The sequence below is a fragment of the Physeter macrocephalus genome, chromosome 16 (genome assembly GCF_002837175.3).
Source record: "Physeter macrocephalus isolate SW-GA chromosome 16, ASM283717v5, whole genome shotgun sequence".
NCBI lineage: Eukaryota > Metazoa > Chordata > Mammalia > Artiodactyla > Physeteridae > Physeter > Physeter macrocephalus.
The window spans coordinates 39,132,661-39,139,273 of NC_041229.1; positions in this window are offsets into that span (position 1 = coordinate 39,132,661).

Genomic DNA, 6,613 nt, shown 5'->3' on the forward strand with positions numbered 1-6,613 from the left:
GCTGGTCTAAGAATTAAATTGACATGAGAATTAACAAAAGAAAATCACACAAGAGTTTAATAACATGTGTACATGAGAGAGCCCCAGGAAAACTGAGTCACTAACCAAAATGGCTGAAACCCTCACCTTAAATACTATTTTCAGCTAAAGACCAAAGAGGATGTTGCGAGTAGTGGTTGGGACGTCAAGGGGAGGAAGGCAATTCACACGAAGATAGAAAAGCAAATGTTTGGTAAATAAATGTTTGCTGGGCCACTCAGAGACAATGGGACACAGAGTGGACTCTGATTCCTAGGCCCTGCCTAGGGTTTCCCCACCACCCTAGACCGTATTCTTTGCAGATATCTCTGATGATGCTCTATTCTGGGAACAGGTCTGCTATCTAAATTCTTTAGGCAGCTAAGGGGGAAGGTCAAAGTTTCTTCCTGAGTCTTTTAGGCCTCGATTGTTTCCAGCTCAAAATAATCCACATGCCAAAGAGACATTTTGCGGTGGCAAATTTTGTTCCCATACAATAGAAATCAGTTTTTTTGTAGCTATAGAACTCATTCATTTGTTTCTTTAAGGCTAGAGGAAACAAATTAGTCTCTGATTTTTAGACCCTCTTTCAAGGGTTCACCTGACTAGGTCAGACCCACGCAGAATAAGCTCTTATTTGATGAACTTAACATCAACTGATTAGGGACTGCAAATTTCCCTCCTCTTGCTATAGTTAATGGATTAGAAGCGAGTTACAGTTCCCTCCCACAACTCAGGGTGAGGGGAACACACAGAAGCATGGATACCAGGGATAAAAATCAACAGAGGTCATATTAAAACTCTCCCAACCACACCTTCCATTTGCTGAGCTTCTACGGTGTGTGTGTGTGTGTGTGTGTGTGTGTGTGTGTGTGTGTCTGTGTGTAAGCAGAAATCACCTTGCTCCAACTTACTTCAACAAACTCAGGGAAATTGGTTTTAAGGAAATAAGGATGTCTCGTAGCCAGAAGGTAATAATGCAGCTTGGCCGGTGGAAGAACAGAGACTAGGCTGTGGAATGCTGTAGGGGAAGTTGTGTCTCTGTGTGCATTTGCTTCCTCATTGTCACTCTCTGTGGACTGACTTTATCTGATCTCCATTTGTGCTCTACAGTTCCAACCCCATGCTGTCTTGGGTAGAATCAGTATCTCTCTCTCTCTCTCTCCCCTGCCCTCTAGTTCTAAATTCTCAGAGAAGGAATCTTGGGCCAGGTGCTCACCTCTAGAGAAATCATCTCTGGCCACAGTGGGTGGGGAAACACACTACGATCATAGCTGCCACCCATGGTGACCATGTACAGGGGGGAAGATAGGAGTTGGTCATGTTCCCAAAAGACGCCCACTGCACGGTGTAAGGAATTGTAAGTGACCAGTTTGTACATATTCCACATCATCTTGTACATGACTTAGCAACAAGGCCCTTCATGTAGCAGTCGAGAGAGCAGACGGACTATGTTTAATGGTTAATGAGTTTAAAATGATGCTCCCGTGACCACAGCACTTAGAAGAAAGGTCATCCCACTGAAAGAACGCAGCGGAGGCAGGGATCGCAGGTCCAAGCGCAGAGGGTCCAATTTAGAGACAGAGTTACAGCTGCATCTAACGAAACCTTTCCTAGAAATGGCTGAGAAAGCACATGCTTTGAGTAAGTTCAGAAAGCAAAAAAGATGTGAGTAACAAAAGCCGTGAAGGAGGAAGGGAATGTTCCAGCACAGATTGTATTGCTCAAGTTCTGATAAGAACGAAGTGAGACACAGAGAGGATAATCCAGACAGGGCCAGCCGTTTAAACCCAGCGGTGCTGCTTAAGAGCTTTTATCAACTCTTACTTATGAGGAATCAGTATCAGAATCCCTTGTGTGTCTTATAGTTGGCTTGTATAAATGTACATAATGATGTGTAAACTGAGTGTGGTTCTTACCCTTGGTCGTGGGTGCATTACCATCAGATCCTCAGTGATCTTACTATAGTTGCAGTTAAAGGATCATTACCAATATTGTCATATTTGTGTAAATGTGCATTTGATTATCACAACTGATGATCACAGTCAAGATTCCCAGGCTCAGAGTGGGCTAGACTAAATAAATACTCTCCAGTCCCATGCTGTTAAAGACCTTAGTTTCAGTGAGGTTTATTTATATCCAGGTGTTCTACATGTTACAAAAACATTCTCAAAAGGGGGGATTTGACCTGGCTAGTGTTAAAGTTCTATTAGTCTGTGGGCCTCTTGGTGACAGAGGCCAAGGCCAAATCATCTCTGTATTGTGGTGCCAGCCCATATCACATCCTCAAGAAATGTTGGTTTTTTAAAAAAAATTTTATTGAAGTATAGTTGATTTACTATGTTGTATTAATTTCTCCTGTAGAGCAAAGTGACTCAGTTATACATATATATATACACATACATATATTCTTTTTCATATTCTCTTCCACTATGGTTTATCACAGGGTATTGAATATACTTCTCTGAGCTACACAGTAGGACCTTGTTGTTTATCCATCCTATATATAATAGTTTGCATCTGCTAATCCCAAACTCCCAATCCTTCCCTCTCCCACCCACTCTCCCCCTTGGCAAGAAATCTTTATTGAATGAAAAAAAGATTATTTATGATTTCAATATCATATAATCATTGTAATTATAACCTGCCGTTTGTCCTGGTAGATTGTGACTTTTTAGAACCTCACTGTCCAATATGATCACCATGACCCACACATACCTTTTAAATTTTAATTTAAATTAAGTAAAATTTTAAAATTCAGTTTCTTCATTGTAATAGCCACATTTCAAATGCTTAATAAGCACACGTGGCAAGTGGTATCAAATAGAACTTTCCCATCAGCACAAAGTTTTATTGGCCAGCGGTGCTCTTGAAGGTGGAGACTTCATCAGTATCCCTCACAGATGGTGTTCAACCACCATTTCTTTTTTTTTTTTTTTTTTTTTTTTGTGTTATGCGGGCCTCCCTCTGTTGTGGCCTCTCCCGTCGCGGAGCACAGGCTCCGGACGCGCAGGCCGCTCTGCGACCATGGCTCACGGGCCCAGCCGCTCCGCGGCACGTGGGATCCTCCCAGACCGGGGCGCGAACCCGGTTCCCCTGCATCGGCAGGCGGACGCGCAACCACTGCGCCACCAGGGAAGCCCCCAACCACCATTTCTTGAACTAATGAGAGTTAGACTCTCCTGGTAAATCTCAGCCTAGTCTTCATTTCTGCACGGAAGACCTCACTGAGTTCTGTTCTGTGCTCCCCCTGAGACTGAGGCGAATCCTGTCTTGTCAGATTCTGCCTCTTACACGGTACACAAAAATCAACTCAAAATGGATTAAAGACTTAAGTGCAAGACGTACAACTGTAAAACTTCTAAAAGAAAACATTGGGGAAAATCTTCATGCCATTGATATTGGCAACGATTTCATGGGTATGATGCCAAAAGCACAGGCAACAAAAACAAAAATAAACAACTGGGACTACATCAAACTAAAGCTTCTGCACAGCAAAGGAACAATTGACAGTGAAAAGGCAACCTATGAAACGGGAGAAAATATTTGCAAATCATATACCTGGTTTGCAACTATATATAATCTGATAAGGGGTTAATCTCCAAAATATACAAGGAACTCTTACCACTCAATAGCAAAAAACCCCTAATAACCCAATTTGAAAATAGGCTGAGGACTTGAATAGACATTTCTCCAAAGAAGGCATACAAATGCCCAAGAGTTTCATGAAAAAATGCTCAAAGTCACTAATCCTCTGGGAAATGCAAATCAAAACCAAAATGAGGTTTTACTGCACACGTGTCAGGATGCTATTATTGAGAAAACAAAAGATAACAAGGATGTGAAGAATTGGAACAATGCACACTATTTATGGGAATGCAAACTGGTGTACTGCTGTGAAAAGCATTATGGAATTCCCTCCAAAAAATTAAAAATAGAGCTACCATATGATCCAGTAATCCTACTTGTGGGTATTATCCAAAATAATTGAGAACAGGGTCTTGAAGAGATATTAGCCTCCTATGTTCTTTTTTTTTTCTAATTTTAATTTATTTAATTAGAATATAGTTGAACATTTTGAAAACTCAAAATAAAAAATACTCCTTTTCATCCTTGTTCCAAACCACCCATTTTCCCCCTTTATGAGTAACTTTTGTTCAGAAACTGGAAGCAATGTAAAGACAGTACTGTTTCCTTAATCAGGTAGTGCATTGAGGAAAAGTATAGTATAGTCTCCTATGTTCATTGCAGCCCTGTTTTCAACAGCCAAGATGTGAAATCAACCTAAATGTCCATCAACAAGTGAATAAATGATATATACATACAACAGAATACTATTCAGTCTTTTAAAAAAAGAAAATTCTACAACATGCAACAACATAGAGGAACCTTGAGGACACTATGCTAATTGAAATAAGCCAGTCACAGAAAGACAAATACTGCATGATTCCACTTACATGCGGTATCTAAAACAGTCACATTTATAAAATCAAAGAGTGGAATGGTGGTCACCGGGGTAGGGACAGAGGGAAATGGAGAGTTAATAATCAATGGGCATCAAGTTTCAGTTAAGCAAGATGAAAAAGCTCTAGAGATCTGCTGTACAACATTGTACCTATAGTCAAAAATTATGTATCGTACACTTAAATATTTGTTGAGGGCACATCTCATATTAAGTGTTCTTATCACAAAAAAATAAAATAAAAAGTTTCTACTTCCTATAAAAATGCCCCACCTTGTGGAGTGATGTTACCTCTAGGTAGTAAAGCCCTTGGCAGCAGGGATGGCTCTGATGACTCTGCACCTCCGTCATCTGGCTCAGTGGTTGACAGAGAGGAGATGTGCAGTCAAGTTTATCAAACAAAACCAATTAGGGATGGGCTTCCCTGGTGGCGCAGTGGTTGAGAGTCCGCCTGCCGATGCAGGGGACACGGGTTTGTGCCCCGGTCCAGGAAGATCCCACATGCCACGGAGCGGCTGGGCCCATGAGCCATGGCCGCTGAGCCTGCGCATCCGGAGCCTATGCCCCACAACAGGAGAGGCCACAGCTGTGAGAGGCCCGCGTACTGCAAAAAAAAAAAAAAAAAAAAAAAAAAATTAGGGAGCGTAAATTGCTGGCTTAGAGCAATGCCTCTGTTACATGTCAAGGTGATGGCAGGGCAGGGGTGAGTGCTCCAGGCTGCATCTCTGCAGGAGGGCAGGACTCCTGTGTGACCCATGGGAGAGGGGAAGCAGTGGGACACGATTCACATAAAACACCAGCCTGAAGGTCCTCATTTACCTAATGTCTAGTTCCTCAAGGCATCCCAGGTTCTTGAGAAAGTTTTCATGCTTTTTGGCTTCTGACCACTCAACTCCTTACATCTCTGATACTTCTTTTTTTTTTCTTTTTGGTATAGTTTTTAAAACACAAAAATTGCAGAGAAATAGCAAACATCTCATACCTTTGTATCAAGAAGCGTCCTGACAGGAAATATACGGCAACGGAGTGAGCAAGGTATAGGAAAGCCACAAGAGATAGTGCTGTACCCCAAGGATTCAGCAAACCTTAGCATCTTAAAGGCGCAAGGTGGGGACCTGTTACTAGAACCTGACAGAGAGGGCTTCCTAATAGGAGCTTGCATTTCTGCAGAGAGGGAAGGAGTGGAGGAATAAATACCCCGACTCCCTCCCTTCCCTCCCTCCCATCTCTGCCCCTGTCCCAGCTGGATGAACCCAGTGGGAGCCAGAAGGCCGAGAATCTGAACAGAGGGACCAGCCTCCTGGGGCATCACAGGGTGGAGAATGGTGAAGTGTGGATCTGGAGAGCAACAGGGAATAACCCCCATAACCCTCCACCTGGAATTAACTACTGGGAACATTTTGCTACTTTTGCTCCTCATTTTAAAAACAAATAAATAGAACTTCACAAGATAGAGTTAGAAGTCTATTTGTTCACCTCACTGTTCCATTCTCCCCCTTCATCAGAGATAACCAACTTCATGAATTTGGTGTATGCCACTTGTGCATATGGTCTTTTTTAACTTTTATTACACATATATAAATAAGCACTGGATAGCATTATTTTGACTTTTTAAGATTTTTATATAAATGTTTTCATGTCGGGCATATAATTCTGTGAATTGCTTTTTTCATTCAATGGTGTATGTGTTTTGGAGAGATTTGCACATTAGTATATATCAATATATTTCATTCATCTTAACTGTTGAATAGTATTCTACTCTATTTATCTATTCTCCTACTGATGGATATTTACCTTGTTTCCAATATTCACTATTCAAACAGTGCTGCATCCAGGCTCAGAGGGTCTGAACATTCTCAACTTTGCCAGAAATTGCTAAATTACTCTCCAGAATGGTTGTGCTAATTTATATTCTCACCAGCAACATATGAGGGTTCCTCTTCCCCCACATCCTCACCAACTCTCTGTATTTCGGATTTTTCTTTTTTTTTTTTTTTTGCATTACGCGGGCCTCTCACTGTTGTGGCCTCTCCCGTTCGGAGCACAGGCTCCGGACGCGCAGGCTCAGCGGCCATGGCTCACGGGCCCAGCCGCTCCGCGGCATGTGGGATCCTCCCAGACCGGGTCACGAAC